At 41.3% G+C, this 25,831-nt stretch overlaps 1 protein-coding gene across 3 annotated transcripts in view; it reads left to right on the forward strand.

The window, feature by feature from the left end:
• Nucleotides 1-25,831, forward strand: part of NKAIN2 (sodium/potassium transporting ATPase interacting 2) — a 1,596,052-nt gene that overhangs the window by 724,193 nt on the left and 846,028 nt on the right. The window lies entirely within an intron of this gene.

Raw genomic sequence — 25,831 nt, forward strand, 5'->3', positions numbered from 1 at the left:
TTGTAAAAATTTTAGGGGGGGAGATGTTTTGGACAGGTAACCCTCTCCACTTCATTGAGAGCTGAATGCATACATAATGTGTGTTACTTTGGCCATCCCCTCCTTACTTACACTATTGGCAGCCCACTGGACAGGTAAGAAGTGTCATAATATAAAAATGTAATTACACACTGTACAAATTGAAGCACTTTTTTACATTCTGCAATTACCTATCAAGATAATAGGAGAACAAAACTTTAAACAGTACCACTTTAAAGTATTCAGGCAGGACCTTTCACTACATGCTTTGGTGAATTCATACAGAAATCCGACCACAAAAGAGGTAGGTATAGTGTGTATGGGTTTGGCAAAGTCAGTAGATAGAGGATTGGTATCGGTTGACTTAGTGGTTGGGGGGAGGGAGGGTTTAAAATGATTTTGGGAAAAAAAAGCCTCTGGCACTCTGCATGAATTTAAGGACACAAATAACATATGTACACATTTTAGGGGGTGTTTAGGGTAAAACACTACTATGGAGCTGACAAAATACATTGTGAAGTGACTAGACTAGGTGTGTATGGGCCCAGGATAGCATGCTGGGGAGGTTAGTGAAGGCAAATATGCATGATGGACAAAAAAGGAAGTTTTAAAGCTTCCAGAATGCATGAGAACAAAGGGGACATTCACAGCATATTACAATTATGGTAATTAGGAAATGATGAAATAAATACAATACATTAGCAAACATTAAATACATATAATGTGATGTTAAAGGAGAATAATGGCAGAACAGGTCTCTGGAATAATGATTCCCAGCCTGGGGGGAGATGCCTGTTGAGAACTTGATGTCCGGCAGACTTCTCCCCATCGCCGAGTACCGCAACGTGGTGACTACCCTCAGTTCGGGAGTGATGGCTTGCCGCATGCAGGTGTCCTGCATGCTAATATAAGGGGAGAGCAAAGCCAACAAACGGTGAAAAATGGGGTCCGTCATCTGGAGATAATTCCTGAGATTGTCAGGATTATTCTCACGGATCTCCCACAACAAAGGCATGTGAGAGAATTGGTCACGCAGGAGCAACCAATTCTTTGTCGATGAACTTCTCCCCACCCTGTTCATGGACTGGGCTTGGGTCAAAGCAAGAAACCCAACACCAAACCCCCACACAGTACGAACTCTACAACGACTATGTAACCGCAACATGGCTTTAAAACGGTCGGCTGGTCGGAACGAACAGAAAGCACTGAAAAACAGAAAGGCCTGAGAAGAGAGAGCTGAAAATCAGAAACGATTGGACAAGAACGCACTGTAAATCAAAAACGTACTAGCTTCCATTTGTTAGAAAACACAGCCGTGTGATTTTTTTTTTGTAAACAAATTTAGCCTAAGCAATCTGTATGACAATTATCACTTTGAATGAATAATAATTTCACCAAAGGCAAAATCTGCAATTTTATGGTGAAAACTATTTTGGAAATGCTGTCACTCCCAACTGTTGCCTGTTCCCTGAAACTAGTAGCAATACACGTGTATTCAGGCCACCTGTGATGCCCATGAACACACATCAGAGCATTTATGTTTACTGTGTATTTCTTTATACTGAACATTGTCTGCAGAGTTTATCTTATTGACACCGCAGCCTTGGTATTTCAGCATGTCCTCTATTATGCCTCTACTGAGCAAAATATTAGGCCCCTTTCACACTGGGGTGGTTTGCAGGCGTTATTGTGCTAAAAATAGCGCCTGCAAACCGCCCCTAAACAGCCTCCGCTGTTTGTTCAGTGTGAAAGCCCAAGGGCTTTCACACTGAAGCGGTGCGCTGGCAGGAGAAGAAAAAATCTCCTGTCAGCCGCATCTTTGGAGCGGTGAAGGAGCGGTGTATTCACCGCTCCTAAACCGCTCCTGCCCATTGAAATCAATGGGACAGCGCGGCTATACCGCCGTAATACCGCGGCTATAGCCGCGCTATACGAGGGGTTTTAACCCTTTTTCGGCCGCCAGCGGGGGGTCAAAACCGCACCGCTAGCGGCCGAATACCGCGGTAAAACACCACTAAAAATAGCGATGTTTTACCACCGACACCCCCTACCACCCCAGTGTGAAAGGAGCCTTAGCAATTGGAGATGTGCAAATGTGCCCAGGTTTGATTTGCAGGGTGGTTCATCCAAACCTGTGTAAAATCCAAAGAACACAAACTTATTTGGAACGCCATTGAAGTCTATTGAGCATGCATCTTGATAATCAATTCTGAGCAAATTTTAAAGACTAGAAAGCCAGGAGCCATAAAAAAAGGCATGGGGAGAGGGTCCTCGTTTTTTGCAAATCTAATGCCCCGTACACACGGTCGGACATTGATCGGACATTCCAACAACAAAATCCTAGGATTTTTTCCAACAGATGTTGGCTCAAACTTGTCTTGCATACACACGGTCACACAAAGTTGTCGGAAAATCCAATCGTTCTGAACGCGGTGACGTAAAACACGTACGTCGGGACTATAAACAGGGCAGTAGCCAATAGCTTTCATCTCTTTATTTATTCTGAGCATGCGTGGCACTTTCTGCGTTGGATTTGTGTACACACGATCGGAAATTCCGACAACGGATTTTGTTGTCGGAAAATTTTATAGCCTGCTCTCAAACTTTGTGTGTCGGAAAATCTGATGGAAAATGTGTGATGGAGCCTACACACGGTCGGAATTTCTGACAAGGTCCTATCACACATTTTCCATCGGAAAATCCGACTGTGTGTACCGGGCATAAGGGGGAAATAGGAAAATCATGAATCCTTTCAATTACATGCTTGGGAGATGCCTTTAACTGCTTGCTACCCGCCCACCATCAAATGACAGTGAGTGGGTGCAGCTCTCGTTCTGGGATGATATCATATGACGGCGACCCAGAACAGCCACTCTCGCGCACCCGCAGGGGAGCGCAGCGTGACGATCGTGGCCAAGCCGTGTTGCTGTAAAGAGCCATGTCTGCGGTTCTTTAATCATGTGATCAGCTGTGTCCAATCACAGCCGGTCAAATGTAAACAAGGAAGTTCCGGTAATCGTCTCTCCTCGCCTCACACTGACAGAGTGTGAGGAGAGGAGAGCTGATCAGCGTCATTTCCTCACAGGGGACATGTAGGAATGTAATGAGGGCATTTATCATCAGTGCCCTAATTACAATAAAGAAAAAAGTGTCACCAATCAGTGCCCACCATTGCCCACCAATGCCAACTATCAGTGCCCACCGGTGGCAGCTATTAGTGCCCACCACTGCCCACAAGTGCCACCAATCAGTGCCCATTAGTGATGCCAGTCAGTGCTGGCAATCAGTGCCACCTATCAGTGCTGCCCATCAATGCCCATCACTGCTGTCAATCAATGCCCATCAGTGTCGCCCATTAGTGCCACCCATCAGTGGCCATCAGTACCGCTTATCAGTGCTGCCTATCAATGCCTACCAGTGCTGCCTATCAGTGCCCACCAGTGCCGCCTATTAGTGCCCACCACTGCCACCTAACAGTGCCCATCAGTGTCACCTATCAGTGCTCATCAGTGCCACATATCAGTGCCACCTATCAGTGTCCATAAGTGCGGCATATTAGTGCCTCCTCATCAGTGCCATCTAATTAGTGCCCATCAGTGCCGCCTTATCAGCGCACATCAGTGAATGCGAAAAATTACTTAGTTACAAAATTTACTGACAGAAATAAAGTAAAAAACTTTTTTCCAAAATTTTTGGCCTTTTTTTGTAAAGAATAAAAAACCCAGCAGTGATTAAATACCACTAAAAGAAAGCTCTATTTGTGTGAAGAAAACTATAAAAAATGTGTTTGGGTACAGTGTAGCACGACCGCGCAATTGTCATTCAAAGTGCGACAGCGCTGAAAACTGAAAAATGGCTTGGGCAGGAAGGGGGTGTAAGTGCCTGGTAGGCAAGTGGTTAAGCCATATGTGGTGTTATACAGACTTTGGTTATAACTTTTTTCAGGATAGTGTCATCAAATTTGGAATCGAATATTTTGAATGTGTATTCTTTTTTTTTTTTACTTTTAAATTAAATTAAAAAAAGGGCTTTTTTTAGGTAGCTTTGACTGCAATACCTGATCTTTCATTCAGCAGTAATATACCCGAATTGCCTAGTGGAAATAGCAGCCACAGCAACAGCAACATATAAAAACTAAAGGTTTTTAATTGATTTAATTTTAATTGAAGCTAAATCCTTCAATTATGTACAAATTGTCTAAGGACAAAACAGTTGCATTATATAGCTTTTGGGCTTTTTTTTCACAGTACCACACTGCATTGTCTTAAAAATGTAGTAAAATTCCAAAACAGAGTGTACAAAACATTTCAAAACCACAACTGCACATTCCCCAAAACCCCTCCTATCTTTGTAATCCCAAATACCTACAAAAATACAAACTGTAAATTTTAAGTATACGTTTGGTAGAAATTGGCTAGCATCAATACAATACACAATCACATAATCAAGTAGCAAATAGAAAGTGACATGGCAGGCTTTATTTTGAAATAAACATTTGAGTGTATTTTCCAGAGAGAATAGTTGCAATTACAGTATTTACCGTGGCTGACATTATATAATCAGCTTGATTAGGCCACACTATGAGAGGGAAAGAAGAGGCAGGTTTTATCTTGACAAAGTAATCTCTGACTAAACATGCTGAGGAAGTAATGTCACACTGCGCTGGAACTGAAAATGTGGTATCTACCATCTTTTTTTAATATCAAATCACATGTATATTGAGGCTGTTGGATTTTCTACTCTTATAAGCACAATCAAACAAGTGTTTTTAAGATTATATTACATATGAGCTATGCCTTCTCTATATTACCCCCTGTGGAGTGATTCAAGGTGCCGATGATGGTTGGACCAGTGGAGGTGGAGAACAGAGAGGGGTATACCTAATGACCATGATATGCTGTTAATACCCTGTATGACCCTATAAAACCCAGGAGTTGTAAGTTTGGTGAGAGTCCATTTCATACACTCGTGGTGGTTTGGAGTGACAGGGAGCCATCTGCACTTTTATTCCTATTCATGATTTGAGTTTAAATACTATAATATCTATATAGCATATTTTGTAATTTTTATAATTGAGTGTATATATATTACTACACTGTGGTTGCGATTTTCCCTTTAATACTTTTTGAGGATTCATGGCATGAATGAACATCTATAAAGGTGATGTTGAAGAACTAGAGCAACATTTGGAGCCTGTTTTTTTCTCTACTTCATGTTTACTGTGACTCTATGAAGTTTAAGGGTCTTATCATCTGGTGAGAGTTTTTTTTTATAAATGTTTATTGATAACACATGGTAAAAGTTACAATGCCAGTATAATAGCAGCCAGTAACAGTGGAAGAGCATACTTAAAACAGCATTACCACAGATCAACAGCCTTAAACAGGGTATGTAAATGGCATACAATAGGTGGGATATAGCGATGTCAGGCCTACATTCTGAAGTAAGGATCGTTGCTTTATAAAATAGTGGACTATTATTATCATACATTTGTAAGATGAGATGAGGTGTTAGAGAGTAAAAGAGACAGGAAAGGAAAAAGAAAAAAAGGGGGGGGAGAGGTAGGAAGCCAGCTCCAGATCAGCAAGCATTTCACTCTTCCTCACCAGAATTGGAGCTTTGTGTGATCTCGAGGGGTTATGGGGATACTTAGGAACCTCCCAGCAGTTATAGTTGGAATAACCATTCTGACAGAAAGAAGCAGAAAATCTTTTTCAAGATTATCAGTCATAGCTCTGAAATCTCTCAGTGGACATAAAGTGGATCCAATTGAACCAGGGGGTTGGTAACATGTTCTTGAGCTATGTGAATAAGCTCCTCCATTTCCTCAATTTTATTTAATCTCACATATCATTCCTGTATCGTTGGTGCTTTGGAGGAGCGCCAGTGAACTGGAATACACATCCTAGCTGCATTTACCATATGCATAGCTAAAGATCAGAAGTATTCTCTCCTAGAGAGAGTAGTATAATGAAGCAAATACTGAGCCGGGGAAAAGTTCAGAGGAAGGGAGGTAACCTTCATAATAATTTTGTGGACCTCAGTCCAAAATGAGGTCGGGTAGTCACAGCTCCACCAAATGTGCAACATGGTACCTTCCTCCCTGTCACATCTCCAGCATAGCTTGGAGGCTGAAGAATACAATGTACGAAGAAGAGAAGGAGTCCTATACCATCTAGTTCTTACTTTGTAGCAGTTCTCCTGGACAGCTACATTTAATGAGCCTCTGTGGATAAACTTATTGATTTGTTCCCATTCCTCCTCTGGGATAGAACTTTGCAGGTCCCTTTCCCAGGCCAATTGTGATTTATTAGAATTAGCAGGTTGATCCCTCAATAACATTAAGTAGATAGCTAAGATCAGATGTTGCTGGGGAGTCTTTCTCAAGCATAAAGACTCAAAATATGTAAGGGGTCTCGCCCACAAGGAGTCCTTACTCAATGGCTGCAGGTAGTGTTTAATTTTTCTATATGTCCGGGGGGGAAGGTCCTAGTGGCGGATATAGATGATAGGTATTGCAGAGAGACATACTTGCCCCAGAGGAAGAATTGATACTCTTGAATATCATCAATTGGTCTTTCCCTGGCTAGGAAATTACCCAAATTACCCAGTATACACAGAAGAAAGTCAGGGTTATCCCAAAGCCCAGTTAGGGGACACGGGTAGGATGAGAGAGAGGTCAGTTTACATGCTATACGAAAGCTCGAGATCATAGTACCGATTAATGGATGGGCTAACAGTCCTCGCTGTATGTCTTTAGGAGGAAACCATGGCAAAGAGCACAGAGGGTAGTGAGAAACAGTCCTTTCTAAATCTACCCAAGACTTCTCCTGGGCATGAATATGCCAGTCCGCAATACGGACCAGATGACAGGCTAAGTGATACTTATACAGGTCTGGTAGACTCACCCCTTCGTTAATTTGGCAAGTGTAAGGCGCAAATAATTTATTCATGGTTTAGAATCCTTCCACAGGAATCGTGTGCATGCACTCTTGTATGTGGCAAAGAAGGAAGCGGGAAGAGCTATAGGTATGTTTTGGAAGAGATAGAGCGATCTAGGAAGTATATTCATTTTAATAAGCGCCGAGCTCCCAAACCAAGATATATTAAGATGTGACCATTCCTTAAAATTTTCCTGAATTTTGCAAGTGGGCGAGACATTTTTAATAAATAGGTCAGCTTGAGATGTTGGGATTTGTATTCCTAAATACGTTATAGACTCTGGTTGCCAGCAAAATGGAAAATTAACTTTACTGTGCATTTCTGTATTCAGCAACAGAGATATGCTAAGTGCATGGGATTTAGAATAGATAATTTTCAGGTTTTTTTTTTTTTTTGTAATCATTATTTTATTGTTATTTGACATAAACAAACACACAAAAAAAAAAAAAGGGGACAAGACATATCAATAGGAAATAAACGTTTGTGGAATCAACCTCGCAGGGTCGAGTGAATACATTTGAACCACTTGATTCCTTTAGGGCAAATTATGATCAGAATGTTACAATCTCAGACCACGTATCAAGTAGTCTAGTAATGTGTGTCGGACGGGGAGACCCTCTGGTATTTTTAAGGCTACTAAAGCCACCATATAATCTATCAGCTCACCGGGACCCTTTTTGAGAGCATGAGTTAGTTTTGAGCTGGAAAGGTAAGTCTTTTATCTGAACATCAATTAACTTATCATTCGGCCCACGAGTGAGGCGAAGGGGGGGGGGGCCCTAAGGCCTCCATCAAACCACCCTCCACCCCCATCCCCCATGGGGGGGGGGCATTGAGTGATAACAGTATGCTTGTCAGATAGGGACTACTGTAATTACGCTACCCATGGGGCAGATTCACGTGGGGGTCTCACCGTCCGTCAACTTAGAGTCAATAACACAATCCACTGTTATAAAATAAACCAGGTAAACAGAAAAGAGAAAAGAAAAGAAAGTGGGGGGGAGGGAAAGGGGGGAGCAGGATGGAACAAGCTAGACATACCCATGCTCTTTAGGGATGTGTTGTCCGTGTCCACGCCAGGCGCACCACAGCACAGGCATCCGTCACATCAATCAGGGCCAATCCACAACAGCTACTCAAATTCCGGTATCTCTACCTCTCAGCACTTGTTGATCTACGAGCTTTTAGTGAGGGATCTGCTAACTCTAATAAAGCTGCATCTAAGCTGGAGGGGACCCAACGTGGGTCTGGGGAAAAATCATTCCAGGGTGCCCATATTGCTAGATATTTCTCTCGCAAACCTCGGCAGGTCGCTATCCACTCCTCAGCCTCACGTATTGCATTCACCCCTGTAATCCACTGTTCCCTTGTAGGGATGTTGGACTTCTTCCAGTAAATTGGGAGTAGTCATCTGGCTGCATTCAGCAGGTGTGGTAATACACTTTTCTTGTATTGTCTAAGTGAAGATGCGGGTACATGCAATATGAAGTGCTCGGGAGAGAAAGGAACCTCCAGTCCTAATATAGTTTTTATCTGTTCTTTTACATCTTCCCAAAAGGGCTTAATTATGGGGCAGGTCCACCATATGTGCAAAAGAGTTCCCCGGTGTCCACATCCCCGCCAACAGCGGTCCGATACCGAGGGGTAAATGCGGGCTAAATCTGCTGGCACCCGGTACCAGCGAGAAATTATTTTATAATTCGTCTCTTGAGTACGGGAGTCTACGGAGGATGAATGTGTCATATAATAAAGATGGTGTAGTTGTGTATCTGTAAGTTCATGTCCTAGATCAGCTTCCCACTTACGAATGTAGGTGGGCTTCAGGTGGGGGTCCACCTCTCCCAAAAGTTGGTACAGCTCCGACACTATGTGAGGAACTGGCTCTTCATCTGTGAAGAGACGTTCATAAGAAGTGGGTGTAGACGGGTCTCTAATCAGATGGATATGTTTCTCAAAGAAGTGGTGCAACTGCCTGTATCTCCAAAAATTTAGTTGTGGGTCCTTGTGTCCTACTGGTAAACTTTCCTAACTCATAAACTTACCATCCTTCATGAATTTACCGCAGTTAGCGTTCCCATCATCTAGCCATGGCTCAAAAAATGCCATTTGTTCACCTGGAGGGAACCATTGGAATCCACCCAGTGGTGCCAGCGGGGATATAGGGGGAGCTAATTTCAGCAATAGATTTGTTTTGTCCCAGATTGACAGAACCTGAGTCATCAGCGGGGAGGTTGATTCAGAAAGCCCCCTACACTCCCGCGGCAACCACGGAGCGTAAGCCAAATTTCTACCAGCCAGGCACTTCTCTAAGTTGACCCAAAGTTTGGATTCTGTATGGAAACACCAGTTCAAGATTCTCTGAAGGGCTACAGCGCGATAATAGCGTTTTATATCTGGGATACCTAAACCACCCGTTCGCTTAGGACGATTTAGCAGACGCAGAGCTATCCTGGGCTTTCGTGAGTTCCAGATGAAATTTGAGAGCATTTTGGCCAGCTGGTCAAAAAATGTTCTGGGTAGAGGGATCGGTAGCATCTGTAAGAAAAACAGTATGCGGGGTAAAACATTCATTTTTATGATATTTACGCGGCCGGGCCACATAAAGGCAGTCAGCGTCCACCGTGAGAGGTCGTCCCTCACCGTGGACAATAGTTGTGGGTAGTTGGTCATATACAGGGTTAATTTTCAGGTTTGACATATTTTCAAACTGTTCCAGGTCCTGAAGCAGGTTGGGTAGTGATATTTGAGGTCTTTGGACTAGCAATAGGAACAGCATAAGGTCATCCGCGAAGGCCGCTACCTTGTGTTCTCTATCAGCTACAGTGAATCCTTGAATATCTGGTTTGGATCTAATTTTTTTTAAGAAAGGCTCTAAGGTTAGGACAAAAATTAGAGGGTACTTATCTGGGGAGAGTTTAACCTTTTTTGGCTGACTGTATAAAGGATTTGTAAAGTGGTAAGAAGACACATATGAACTGAGTTATGAACTTTTGAGTTTTTATTATAATTTTGTGGACACAAGGACTACTTAAAATGTTCTATTTTTTAGGGATTCATATTTTCTTCAGTGTTGGTCTTTCTATCGATTGAGTTCTAATTATCTAAGGGGATGTGATTATTCAAGCTGCAGGAAAAGTTTATCTACTGTTTGGAGCATTATTTCCCTGAGCAATGGTTAATATAAATATATTGATTAACCTACCTACCTATTCTTGTAATCTTCTTAATTCTATACGATCAAAGTGGAATACTGAATTTCTGTGCTTCATTAATGGAAGAGCTAGGGAATTTTACCCTTGAAGCTCCTCCACCTCCAATTTACTTTAGTTATGAAACTCAACAATGGAGACACACATAATAAGTTGTAATACATTAAACCTAAATGAGCCACATACTATTTGCTTTAAAAAGTCTTTATTGGAGAATGTAATCACCTTTCATATGCAAATTCATTTTAACTTTGTGCTTGAAAAATGTAATAACAATAATGTAAACAGAAAAATTAGAATGAGACAATGGCCACAACTATTTTACACGAGTTAGACAGAATGTAAGCAGCTTGGTTGCTAAAATGTAAATTGTAAAATTGTAAAATCAGCTGGCATCAGTACAATACAGTGCACAAGCACATGAATAGGCAACAAATAGAAAGAGACAAGCCATTTTTTATCTTGCAATAAACAGCAGCCACAAATATTTTTCAGTGGTTGGACAGTATGCAAGAAGCTAAGTAATTCTGCAAGGTAAGGGGGAGAGATAAGGCAGACTTTATCTTGAAACAAAAATCAGTGTGTGTTATTTCAGAAACCATAACCACAAACATTGTATAGTGGCTGGACAATATGTAGGCAGTTTGGTAAGTTGCCTATGTAAGAGGAAGAGATGAGGCAGGCTTTATCCTGAATTAAAAATGTATGTATTATTTCAGACAGTAGTCACACATATTGCAAAGATAATTTCCCTTACATATTTTCTGCTCCTGATCCTCCTTATAAAAAGAAAATTTTCATCAAATGCAGCAATATATCAAACAAAATCATACATTTGGACAGAAAGCCCTTCTTACTATGACAGCACTGAAAATATCATGTTACTCACTCAAAAAGTTATACACTTGACTTTGTTCTCCCTTTGGATATTAAAATAACTAATCTAAATACAAACCCAGTTGTATGGTCAGATTACCACCTCTGTTCTTCCATTTGAAACAAAAAGTAAAAGGAATTATTCAAATATTGCACATTAAGACAGCTGGGTCATTATTGAAGTGTGTCTTAAAGTAGTTATAAATGCTCAAGGTTTTTTACCTTCCTGCATAGGTAAAAAACCTCCCCTGTGCAACAGCCTCCCCGGCCCCCCAATACTTGCAGTACCTGTGCCCAATCTTCCTTCAGCGATGTGCATGAGAGCCTCAGCTCTCTGGGAGCTCCCCCTCCTCTTTGGGTGAGGCAGCAGCAGGAGCCATTGGCCATTGACAGCAGCTGTCAATCACAACCAGTGAGCCAATGAGGAGAGAGAGGGGGCGGGGCTGAGCTATGGCTCTGGGTGTGAATGGACATGCAGAGCCACATCTCATGAATGAGTCTTCATGGGTGCCCCCATTGCAATCTGCTTGCTCTGAGGGCACATGGCAGGCAGGAGGGAGGGGCCAAAAGTGCTAGTTAGGGACCCAAGAAGAGGAGACTCAGGGCTGCTCTGTGCAAAACCACTGCACGGAGCAGGACAAATTTAAAATGTTATTAATTTTATGCGATATATTTTTTTAACATAAAATAACAATCACTTTTAGGAGACTGGGTACACTGCAAAGCAGGACCCCAACCTCCTGGTCTATCTATGCTACAAAAATGCCACTTCTGCTTTTGACTCCATTGCTCCTGTCAAGATCAAACCTCTCCACTCAGACTGCCATGCAGCTTGGTAAGATAAGACTGTGAGGCAAATTAAACAGAAGTGATGTAAACTGGAAAGGCAGTAGTGATAAATACATACTGAATACAAAATTGCCACAGCAAAAGCAGACCTGCTTAAGTACTCCTCACTAAAAATTGTGCAACCCAGCCCAAATATTAATCCATGCTTTTGTATCATTGAGCTTGGATTACTGCAACTCCCTCTAGTATGGTCTTCCTGAGAAAAAAAACTGAATTGCATGCAGCTGGTACAGAATGCAGCAGTCAAGTTGTTCAACCCCACATCAGCCTAATTATTTACTCCTTTTGCTGTTTTCCAATTAGGTGAAGAATATGCTATAATATTGTCCAGCTTAAAAAAGCCTTAAATAACTTGGGGTCCACCTATCTGACAGAACTTCTGGTTACCCATGCTCCCTCACTCCTCAGAGAAAATGACATGTGCCCAGAGTCATCTTAAAATATTTAGGATCTCAAGCATTCTGTCATGCAGAACCTACAATATGCCATCCATTGTCTGGGAAGCACCCTCTCTGGATGTTTTTAAAAGTACACTCAAGACACATTGTTTACCTTGACTTATAGCAGCACCTGACTAATGCTTCTCAAAACAATTTTATAAGTGCTTGAGTAATCATGGAAAGAAGCACTATAGCACTATTTAATGATGATATTATTATTATTGTTATTGTTATTATTACAGTAGCTGGATGGTATGAAAGCATAGGTCTCAGTCTCTAACAGGAAAGATGTGAAGAGTTTGTTTGTTACTTTGTCAACAAAGTTTCCTCAATTAGAGATGGTATTAAGTCTGAAAACTGCTCAGACATCCCTGGGATCAGGAGTACAGACTCCGCACCAATAATTCTTTGAACATCATTTAATAGTATTGATGTTAAATGTAGCTCCCCGTGGTTTAGGCAGGGAGCTCCTCACAAATTTACTTGCCAGGAGTACTGTAGTTATCTTGGTCAATTGCTAGAGATCTATTGATTTCTTCCTAAGCTTGGCCTTGTTGCACTTTTCTCTTCTACCACTAGGTGGCTGGGTGCTTGGTGGTACTAGATATGAGAAGGGCCACACAAGGTCAGGTTATGGGTATATGGGGTATCTCAACCTATGGGCAGGGGTTTTCTTGAATCCCTTGGCCTCCTGGGAGAGCCTATATATTTGGGTGGAGTCAGGTGATCTATGTTCTGTGCCACCTGGACGGCTGTCTGGGTGGATGTGTGTCATGTTACCCCGGGCTGTTAGGCCAGAGATATGGCCTATCCTGGGGGCATCTGGCTGCTAGGCTGTCTGAGGGCCTATCCAAAAGCAAGAGAGAGCAGCGCAGGGTTGGGATTGTGGCTGGCAGAAGTGACCAGAAATGACGGTTCTGCCAGCCAGAGAACCTGATGTGGTCGGAGGTAGAGGGGAAGCTGTCGCCACTAAGGGACCGACCACCTGATTACCAGGGACCACAGTGAGTAACTGAAGCAAGTGCCGAAATAGTATTCTTATCAAATGGGCATGGTGGAGAATCAGGAAACTTCAGATGGGTCAGGGACCCAGCCAGCGGAGGTGACACTTGCAGAGCAGCCTTGTGTGTCAAGCCAGGGACCGAGCATGCCAGCAGGGGTGAAGCTTGAAAGTATCGGGAGTGCCAAGCTAGGGACCCAGCAGAGAGGTGGGGGTGACGCTTGAGGAAGATACCACAGTGAAGATTGGAGGAGCTCAATGTATTCACTGGCAGTGAATCAGAGGGTCTAGTGAGAGACCGCAAGCTCAGTGTGCTGAAGAACTACAAGGAGAAGTTGTAGTGAAGGTAAAAGAACTGTTATGCTTTGTGTTAGAAACTGTTAAAGACTGTTGCCATAGGAGACAGCATTCCTGCACATGTAGATGTGAGCCTTGCTGGAGCCTTTCCCTGCACGGCTGTCCTCCTATTGAAGTCTTGGAGTCTGCCAATTGAACTTGCAACTACTTAAAGAGGAACTCCACCTTAAAAAAATATTAAAAGCCAGTAGCTACAAATACTGCAGCTGCTGACTTTTAATAAATGGACACTTACCTGTCCCAGGATCCAGCAATGTCGGCAGCTGAAGCCGATCGATCACTTGTCTCTCGGCTGCTCCCGCCGCCATCCTCAGTCAGGGAATCGGGAAGTAAAGCTTCACTGCCCAGTTCCCTACTGCGCATGCGCGAGATGAGCTGCGCCTCTTCACTGATCCCCGTTGTGTTCTGGGAACTGTGTGTTTCCCAGAACACAACGGGGGGGGGGGGGGGCGGGCATCTGCGGATATTCTGCGGCTAGCTAAGCCCGGAAGTGGCTGCAGATACCTGTATTAGACAGGTATCTGTACCCCCTCCCCCCTGAAAGGTGCCAATTGTGGCACCGGAGGGGGGGGAGGAATCCGATGAGCAGAAGTTCCACTTTAGGGTGGAACTCCGCTTTAAGGGTGTCCTGGCCCTAACCCTCTTTCCCCCATAAAAGTTTGTAAGAAAAATAAACATCTCTTTTGCATTCAAGAAGTGTCTGGCGCCCAATAACTTTAACCATCTTGCACCCGCTATGCCTCACAACCCACCACATACAGAAGGATATCGACTATCTCTGGCCCTGGAGGTTCTCATCAGACTGAAGGAGGCTGGAGACCTTGCTACATAAAGAAATTGTGCTAATCATCAAAGGGGTCTGTCCAACTAGATGTTATCTGGACCCAGGCCCACTGTTATCATGCATAAACCACATTATTCTTTTTTTTTTACTTTATATAATCTCTATTCATTTTCTTCACAGTTACAAATTGTGATATATAAATATATAAAAAATAACCACATTAAAAATAATACAGGATACAAGTGAAAGCATTTCGCAGTATTTAACCCCTTTGTCCCCCTATTTTATTTCCTTTTATCCCTTCCCTCCGCTCCCTGCATATATTCTGGGTCTTACTTTCTCATACTCTTGTACATTTATTTCCACAGAACCTTCCATAGCCTTTCTTTTAATGCTTTACATAGGATATCCCATCTTCTCCAACCAGGGTTACCACATTTTTTTTTAATTCTTTAATATTTCTTCTCTTTGTATACACTGTTTTCTCTCTCCAAATTATCTCTGTTACTATGCTGACCCAGTCCAATGGGGGTTTTTTTGCTTGCCATCTTTGTGCTATTAATTTTCTTGCTTGAAAAAGACACCTCAGCACTGCTTTTGTTACACCAGCTATTCCATCTATTCCCTCCCGTAACCCCAAGATGCAGAGTCTGGGATCCATCTCCAGTCTAGTATTATATATCGTATTTATTGTTTCAAGGATCTCTGACCAATATCGAAACAACTTAGGGCACCTCCATATCATATGCAGCAAGTCACCTGTGCCCTGACATCTAGGGCACCCAGAATCTACTCTCCATCCAAACTCAAACATTCTCTTAGGTGTATAGTATGTCCTGTGAACCAGCATCAAAAATGAAACCTGTGAGGGCGAGACCACATTATTCTAGTGGTCCAAAAAATTATAGAGTGCTCTCTTAATACCAGGATATTCCCATACCAGATTAAGCAAGACATTATCAGGCCATTAAGCAAGACATTATCAGGCCATTGCTAAAAAAACATTCCTCTCCCACTCCAATTTCTATCTGGATGTTTTTAAAAGCAGACATATCTCTTTATGCAGGCATATAGCAACACTTGACAAATCCTCATGGAAAAAAAGCAGTATCAAATCCTTTTTTTGTCCTTTTTTTGTCCTGTTGATTGATCCCCCACAATCCTGGATCCTTCCTTCTTTTTGCTTTTTTTCTCTATTTTTGGGGACCTTCCCTACATCGGGAATGCACCTTATTCCCCCTCTCCATCTCTCTGCTGGGGGAAATGATCTCTACAGCCTTGTCCTTGGTGTTTTTGGCTCATTGTCTGGAATAATGAGGTGCCACTCTCAGTTATCTCTTATGGTTTGGGGTACACGTTGCATGACTCGATAGTTTTGTGTCTCTGCAGGTTGTAGCAACAGGAAGTTTTCTTGGGACTACTATATGTTTTTTGCTGTTTTTTTGAGACCTCTGTTGGTTTCCCTTTTTACTTTTATTTTTCTCATTTTTTTAATTTTCTTTTATTGAATGTTTGCTCCACTTTCATCTCCATGTACTGTTTTTAATTTTTTTTTTCTACTGTTTTTAATTTCTGGTGGATGCTGGGTGCTTAGCTGCCGGAGAGATGCAAGAAGTGCTGTATCTATTGTTCTGTCCCCTGCTTAAGCTTCTGATACTGTAATTATCCAACTCCTTGCAGTTAAAATGATGAATTCTATTGATTTGATCTCCTGGAATGTCAGGGGTTTAAACTCCAAAATTAAGAGGGCTATAGTCGTTCAATATCTGAAACAGCATAAATCCCAAATCTTTTTTTGTAAGAAACTCACCTCACCAGCGGAAAAGTCCTTGCAATGCACAAACCTTGGATCCAGCGGGTTATTCATGCTTCCTATTCTGTATAAACAAGCGGTGTTGCTATACTCATCAGAAAAACACTGGCATGTGGTTTTGGTAATTCAGGGCATTACCTACCTGTTTGTGAATATTTATATTCCTCCTCCTTTTGATCAGAAAGTTTAACAAAGTGTTGGCATTTCACCCCTTTAGAACAACTATCTGCAAATAATGGAGTCTTTAATGCTTCAATTGATGCCACGAATCCTAATCGCCTCTCTAATCGGGGTCTCCGCGCCTGGGCGGAAGCACCGAATTTTACTGACTTTTGGTGGTGAAAACATCCTACTGTTAAAACCTATTCACATTTTTCGTCTTCCCATGGCTCCATATCAAGAATTGATCTGGCTCTGGGTTGCTCCCTTGTCTTTACCCAATTTACCACAGTCGCCTACCTGCCTGATGGAATTTCTGACCACCAGTCCTAGCAAATCACTCTTTTTATTGATGGTACCAGAGCTAGGCCTCCCTGCTTCCTTCAGTCTGGCTGACTTCAGGACCCTGATATGGAAGCCCAAATTAAACATTGGCTACTCCCCAGGTAGAGTGCGATACCTTTAAAGCCTCGCTTAGAGGTCAATATATTTTCTTGATCAAACATCTTAGGTGTGACTCTAATAATGCTCTTCCAGGCCTGGAGAACTGTGGGTGGTGGAATAGTTATTTGCAGACAAGCTATACGTGGAGTTTGAGTCTGAGTTAAATCACTTGTACAGACGCGTACTAATTCATAGAACTGATCAGGTTCACTGTATCTTTTTTTCACTGCCCTCAAAGAGCAGGCTCTTTGAAGGTGATGATAAGAATGTAAAATTGCTTGCTAATTTATCTTCAGATAAATTCTCTGGTACTGTAGTTCCCTATGTTGGGAACTTTGCTGGGATGATCCAATCCATTCCTGATAATACTCTAGGAATACCTGAAGAAATTTGTCACCAGCTGTATTCCCCTATTTCGCAGTACAACCCCTGGCCCAAGTTGGAATACCTGCCAAATGGTATAAATTGTATAAAGAAGAAATTTCCCTACTTCTCCATAATCTCTATACGTCTTTTCATGGGCAGGGCTCCCTTCTGGATTCCTTGGATAGCGCTCATGTGATCCTTATCCCTAAACCAAGTAAGGATCTGTTATTGCTCATCTCTCCAAAATAGTAGACCTACTTGTGGACACTGACCAAAGAACAAATATACAAAAGCCTGTGATATTGATAACACTTAACTGTGGCAAAAATTAACTAGAATTAGATGAGGGTGCACTTCCCTATGCACCAAAAGGCCACTTATCTAAAACATAACCTTTATTATATATCATAAAAGGTGTGTAAATAATCATAACAGGTATGCCTATAGGTTGAGGTCAATGCCACTATATATGAACCAAAATTCCATCTCTATGTAGTAATATTTACATCTACCAAGTTTAATTGACGAAACGTCTCTTGATATACACATATAGACAATATGTGGGTTATTATATACTTCTTACAGTCAATATAAAGGCTCCAGACTAGAGATCCACTCACCAACACCAACCGGTATAAAGAGATGGGGGTACATCTGTCTCTCCTCCCATCTATTGGCCACATATAAAAATGAGATGATCAAAAAAAAAAGAAAGTTTATTAGTAAATACTGTCTTACTGAAGATGTGGGTTATCTGTCTTCTGCGCTATAAAAATATATATCTCTCAGATATTAAATATGGGTACACTTATCCATGTGGATACAAATCCCAACTAATGGATGAGCCCCATATATAACCATATTCATAAAAAAGCTTCTCTAATAATCAAGACTACATTGACACAAGGCATATCTCACCCCACAAAAATGAAAAAAGGGGGGGTGGGGCAGAACATGTCAGGACAAAAATTAAATCATTTGAACCTAAATAAAAATAAAGTTCAGAAGGTGTTCCCAAAATAAAGTTACCCAAACCTAACATGTTTCACTCTTCAAATAGAGCTTTGTCAGAGGTAAAAAAGAAAGTCAAAGAAAGTGAAGAAAATGAGCAACCAAGAGTAGCTGACTGTCACACGGTGAAGAGAAAATTCTCATGATGGGTATGAATAAGGCTACACACTGAAACGCATAAGCCCTGTATTATTTTGTACCGCACCTGGATTAATACATTCATGCATTGTGAAAGATTGAGCTGCAAGCTTTCTTTTATCTATATGTTTGTGCGAGTGCTAGCAGGACACCATAAGCCAGTGAACTGCTCGATTTCTGTATTGTGAATAGGGGAAAGGGGTTAATATACGAGGGGCGTTCAAGTCAAATGGGGACTTTTGAGTTTTTATAATAAAAGAACAAATTTCAAGAAGTGGAAACTGTATTTATTTTTCAATATACTCCTCTGCTATATTTAGACACTTATGCTAGCGTTTAACTAATGCCTGGAAAGTTTTGGAAAGATTTGTCAGTATGCCTGAACCATCCTAGGACAGCCTGCTTCACTTCATCATTAGTGCTGAAATACTGACCTCTGAGAAACTCTTTTAGGGGTGCAAACAGGTGTAAATCACTTGGAGCAAGGTCCAGGCAGTAAGGGGGATGTGACAATACCTCCCAGCTGAGTTGCTGTAATGTGCATGTAGTGTGGTGAACAGTATGAGCTCATGTGTTGTCCTGTAGAAGCAGGCCCCCCTAATGATCAAACAGCACATCACTCAGAACATGACAGTAATATTCACTGTGGCACCATAGGGTAGAAAATCCATATAAATATCGCTGTTTGTCCCAGAAAACACTTGCCATCACTTACCTGCAGACTCAATTGTTTGAAAGTTTTCTGGTGGTGGTGAGTTTGCATGCTTCTATTGCTTTGATGCTTGTTTTGGCTCCAGAGTGAAATGATGTGCCCAGGTTTCATCACATGTAATGATGTGATCCAGAAAATCCTGGCCTCCCTGTCAAAACGCTCCTTCAATGCAGTGCAAACTTCAACACTTCTGTGCCGGTCAAAAGCAGAAAGCTGTATTGGTACCCAACATACGCTAGCTTTTAAAAAATGCTAATTTTCATGAATGATTGTGTTCACTGTTCCAACAGAAAGATTAGTCTTGTGCAATTTCACAACAGGTTATGCATTGATTATCTAGGATCAGGCATTCCACGTGCTGAATGTTTACAGGAATGACAGCTGTGGGCTGGGAATCATCATGGTGGTTCCCAGCCCACAGCTGATGGATGTACGGCCATCTTTGAAAAATTTACACCAGTCAAATGTCTCATCACTGTATTGTGCTTGAAGTCTTCTGTAGATATCCACAGGTTTTATGCCTTCATTCACAAGAAACGTCATCACCACACACTTTTCCATGCACGCACTAACACTGTTGTCTGCCATCTTGATTAACGGTCCTTGGACTGGCCTGCAACATGTCGTCGCTTATCAGTAATAGGGCAGACTTGTCAATTACTACTGCATGTAGTACTGCCATGCTAGCATCCCTTTTTATACCTGCTGGAAAGCTATTTTTGTATATTACTTACCCAAACTCCTCATTATTGGTCCTTCTAATCCAGGGATCCTCAAACTACGGCCCTCCAGCTGTTGCAGAACTACACATCCCATGAGGCATTGTAAAACTCTGACATTCACAGACATGGCTAGGCATGATGGGAATTGTAGTTCTTGAACAACTGGAGGGCCGTAGTTTGAAGACTCTTGTTCTAATCCTTCTGACCAAAGACCAGGAAGTGCATTATTGGTAGCTGGTCGCTATGGAGGCAAAATATTGTTGCATTATGGCAATGCACATTACATATATCAGCTTGTTGTAGTGTCATTACTGAGACAGGCCCCATGGTATGCACCTGTGAGTCAGGGAGCTGTAACGTTGTCGATGTTAGTCCATGCATTTCAATGCTATTCCAAAACAATAAGGAAACGCATATGCATTGCAGCACACTGCAATGCATAGTAACACATTACCCAGTACATAGGCGCTCTGCATTGCAAAAAATAAAGTGTCTGATTATTTTGGATGATTTTGTGCATTGTGATTAATTTGAATGGACTGCTTTAACACAATGCCTGATAATATGTGCAAAAACGCAATACTCCAGGACATCTAGGTATAAATAGTCCCCAAAAAACTTTGGTATGTAAATACTATACCTATAGCTGTTGATGTGATAAAGTGAAGTAACCCACAGCAACCAACCCTACATACAGTGGGGGTTATTTACTAAAGTGGGAGAGTGCAAAATCTGGTGCAACTCTGGTCCAATCAACTTCCAGGTTTTAGTGCAAAAGCTTAATTGAACAAGTTGAGGTTAGAAGCTGATTGGCTACCATGTACAGCTGCACCAGATTCTGATTGTTCCAGTTTTAGTAAATCTACCCCAGTATGTATTGGTCTTACTTGCTAATATGAAATTTAAAGTGTATATGAATTCTATCAATGAACATCTTATCAGTTGTCTTTAGAATGTTAAACATAACCATTTGTTTCTGTTCAGTAACTGAAAACATATTGTTGATCCGAGTAAACTGCCAAGTAATTATGCGCTCAGTGCTTAGAGATAATGCTGCACAAAATAATAAACAAAAATAATGCACAAAACATCTATCCATAAAACTCACAATAAATCAAATAAAATGATATAAATAACAACAATAAATAAAATCACCAATAATGTGAAAAGATTAAACCATATATAATATAACTCAAACGATGTTCAGGGCTCCACTGGGGCATCACAACAAACTTGTGAAATTTGTGTGAAAATAAAAATCCACTCCCAAAGAAATACTCCAGGACTCCACTAGGAGCTATGTTACACCAGTGGGTGTGATGACCTCAAAGGCCGTTACCCCCACCCTACGCATTTCATCTATGCAGGAGACATCCTCATGGGATATAAAGATATCCTGTCAACAATCCAGTGAGCTTGTAACTTTCTTTGTTCTTCTGTTGCACCAAAATCTCAAGCAACGCTATCAACCCTGCCCTTTTAACCTCTGTGGATTACATGACACCTCCCCCTATGTTACAGAGATGATGAGCAGGGGAGATGTTTGCAGCTCAAATAAAGTGCAAGCAGCCTAAGGTGACAGTTCTGATCTTCCACAGATAGTACAGTGAGTGAGCATTATCATCCTAGGACAAAAAGTGGGTTACTAGCAAAATCAATAAGGGAAAATTAAAGACATAGTTCCTGAAAAAAACAACAACCACCACATCCAAGAATTGGCAAGCTCTAAAATGTTTGTTCTTAGGTTTATATTCACTTTAAGAATAAGAACTCCTTATTGAGTAAGACCAGTAAGGTGATAAGGCATCAATTTGTAAATGTTTGCATTAAACAGAACACACAATGCAGCATAAATCATCATATTCTGTACAATATTGGTTAGCTGCTTGCAATAAACATTGATGTGCAACAGAAAACCATAAGAGATATTTTCTATTTCTTATAATAAATGGAAGTATAGACTTCTCCACTGGAATAGCTGAGTCGTGGAAGAACCTGACTCAGTAGATCAGAGGTCCCATCTGTCTCCGGGCTATCTTGTTATGGTAGAGGCTGTATTCAATCCCCTTACTAATATCCCCACCTGAGCCACATTATTATAGTCTTCAAGTAACACTTTCAGTCTTTCTTTAGTTAGCCATGCCTGAAAATGATTCATGATTTCCTGTCAACATTTTAACCCCAATCATTTGTCATAAAGTCTGTTTTTGAACCTGAGTTTCCTTGTGAATTAAAGCCTTACTTTAAAATCATAGCATGCCTTGTATGAGAAAATATAATCAACGTTGATGCATAATTTATCTTAATAAATGCTGAAAACAATACACATGAATGTGTCATCTGTTATATTATTCTTAAGGATTGCTTTATTAAATCTTAGGCTATTTTCACATTGAAGCGTCGCTAAAACAGCTAAAGTGCCGGTCATGTTGCGGTGCTTTAGCAGCGTTTTAGCATCACTTTTCGGGCGCTAGCAGGTTGGTTTTTTTAGGTCCTGTGACAACGGGATTTAAAAAAAGACAAAATAAGACCCATTTTGCAGCAATCTCAAAGTGCTTTTAAGGCTCTTTGGAAGCAGGGGCGTTTTGTGGCCGCTATTTATAACGCTCCCAATACACCCCATAGATGCTGCTTGCAGGACTTTTCCTAACGTCCCGCAAGTGCACCACCTGAGTGTGAAAGCACACATTGAAATGAATGGGAGGCAGTTTTCAGGCACTTTACAGGCACTATTTCTAGCGCTAAAACGCCTGAAAACTGTCTTAGTGTGAAAGGGGTCTTAAAGTGAACCTGAACTCAAAGAGTGAACATTTGCCATGGTATAGGGAACATTAAAAAATGTTAATTGGGTCTAACCAATACCATCAAAAATGTATCTTTTGTTCTGGTATGTGAGTGTACCTAAGCATGCCTGTGCTACCATTTGGTAATACCCTGCGAGGTGTCTCTATCCCAATTATACATATAAATGCTGAGTTTTGCTCATTGGGACTTTAGATGAAGCAACACAAAACATAGTACAGGCTTATTGAGTATATGCCAGCCATAGAACTAGGAAAAGGTGTCATAATGCCAAACAGTTGAGTTGGCCCCAATATATAAATCCATTACAAGGTTACATACTGTGATTAAATAGTCCATGGTAAATGTGTCATAGCCTCTATGGTGACCCAATGCATTTTATGAGTTCAATCTCACTCTTTATGGGTTCATGCATAGACATAATCTATAAAGTAAAATGGTTAAAAAAATATAACAAAATAATGAACATGGAAATATATCAGGTAGATTGAAATGTGGGAATCAAACTAAGGAATCCATAAAAATGCAGGATGCTGCATGCTGCATGCCAAAGACCTACCGGCAGCCAGTTTTATACTTTAGAACACATATACTTAGTTTCACATGTGGAATTATTTACAGTAACAGTTTCACATGTGACTTATTTACGGTAACATGACATTGTTTATAGATTACATCTATAAACCAGGCAGCATAATGGACAAAAAAACAGACCTTCCCAGATATTAATTCTAGATAAAATACTAGAGTTTTTTTATGATGTCAGCTGTTTTCAGAATGTCCATCAGTTATCTGACATATTTTTAAGCCATATTGTATGTGAATTTATTAATGATGATTATCATTGAAGGTAAAAATTGTAGGCTTCACATTTTCACATCACAGGATAACATCCCCACAGCTCTGCCTTTTCCAGATGCCGATTGCTGTTGTGATATTATTCACCACTTCTGGACCGCCTGCCGTCATTATACGGCTGTACTTTGAAGAGGAATATCGTTGTTATGGCAGCAGCTAGCTGCCATAACCCCGTTATCTTCTTCTCCGCCACGCTATGAAGCCGTCGGTCAAACAACTTTTTTTTTTTATTGCATTTTTGTGTAAATATGAGATCCGAGGTCATTTTGACCCCAGATCTCATATTTAAGAGGACCTGTCATGCTTTTTTTCTATTGCAAGGGATATAAGGGACACTTTTTTTTTTTTTTAAAGAACAGTGTAAAAATAGAAAATAAAAAGGTAAAATAAATAAGGAAAAAAAGATTTTTAAACGTGCCCCGCCCCGCCAAGCTCGCGTGCAGAAGATCCTAACAGCTGTAGAGTAATCACTTTTTCCTCTTTCTTTGGGCTTCCTTTGCTGATGTTGGACCTACTTCCTACTTTTAATTGCAATATGGCAAGATCTGTATATTAGGGATGGGGTGTTTGGGTAGACTGGAAACCATGCTGCCAGCACTATAATATACATTGTTTGGGTTGTCACCAACAACTCCACATTATCGTTTTTGAACCCATAGAAAAAATAAAACACAGTAAAATGAAACACAAATAAAATAGAGCTGAAGGACACAAATGGAAAATAAAAATAAAAATAAAATAACCAACACCAACCCTAAAACTAAAAGTCCTTTTTTTTAATGAAAACATTAAATGCTAAATACAATGAAAAACAAAAACATAAACAGCCCCTAAGAAGAAAAAAAATGTGGGGAACAGCAACAACACAGCAACAGACACAAAAATGGACTTCTAAAAATAACTGCTGAGTCTTCTGAATGAAGACAATGAATGCAGGCATTCCACTTACCCATGCCACACAAACTGCAGTTTACTGCAAAGTATCTGTGGAAATATACAGCACTGAATATAATGCTAAGATATAGCACTGTATAGTTCTAGTAGCAACTACACTGGCAACTCTCTCCATATTGTCAGCTGTCCCTCATAACAAATTTCAACAGACTGACAAAGGGCTGCTGGGACAGCAGCCTTTTATAGTGTGTGGACTCCATCAAAACTTGGCCTGGACATCTCATCCCTACTAGTCACCAGTACTGCCTGTGTTCTGTCTACAGCTGATCTTTTCTACATGAATGACCTACTATTCTTTGCTCTGTACTGTGCCCGTGTGGATGCAGCCATCTTGGTAGAGGCAGGGTTTTGCTTCCTCATGTCAGAGCCTCTGGCAAGGACAGCAGTGAGCAGCTCAGTAATGACATTACCCAATGTCACTCCAAATCTTCTGAAGCTAGCAAGCAGAGGCAGCATTACCAAAGATCCAAAACTGCAGATATACAGCTATGAGGTTGAAGGCAAAGGATTGTCTAGCCACTCTCACATACCAGTTCACTGCTATTTTTAAGAATAAAACTAGAACAAAATTTAATTTTCAGGTTACTGCTTGAGCACAGTTACCATTTCACTGTGACATACAAATCTTAAATGTTTTATTTCATTTTAAGATGCATACATGGAGCTCCTCCCTCATCCAATTGTTGCTTTAGCAGCCCACTACATCCTCTTTGTCAAATATATGGTAAACATAAAATTTGGAGCACCACTGCAGGGCTTTCCAGTGTCTCACACAGAGTGTGGGGGCTGGTTTCAACAGAGCTCATCCCGGCCCTGGCTAAGGTGCACAAACCAAACAAAACCCTCCAGGAAAATCAGCCAAAGTACAAGAAAGTGAGACGTGGCTTCAGCCTGGCTTCTTCCAGGCCATGCCCCCGATACATTTCACCCCACCCATGGTGCTTGGACATAGAGGTGTCTCTCTGACAAAGCCCCATGGGTTTGGTGAAACATGTCAAGGGGGGCATGGCCTAGTAAGAACTGGGCTGGAACCGTATCTCACTTTTGTGTACTATGGCTGATTTTCCTAGAGTGTGGAGTCTTATTTGTTTGGTTTGATCATAGAACTTCGGCTCGCCATGCATGAAATTTGTTTATAGTGTATTTCTAAACACACCCCCTGCAGGATTCTTTGTTTCTAACAAACAGAAAAGATAATTTTAGCAGAGTGTCCTTTTACTTAACATGTGCACATGCAGGTGCTGGATTCTTTAACGCTGTACAATCCTCTGGTCTTCCACAAGCCTCTGGTCTCCTGGACATATCCAGGGGGTATAAGTTGCTTTCTCTCACCCCCTGGGGTTCGGAGAGACCACGCCTTATGAGACAGCAGTGATT

Source organism: Aquarana catesbeiana, linkage group LG04 (assembly GCF_042186555.1).
Source record: "Aquarana catesbeiana isolate 2022-GZ linkage group LG04, ASM4218655v1, whole genome shotgun sequence".
NCBI classification, from domain to species: Eukaryota; Metazoa; Chordata; class Amphibia; order Anura; family Ranidae; genus Aquarana; species Aquarana catesbeiana.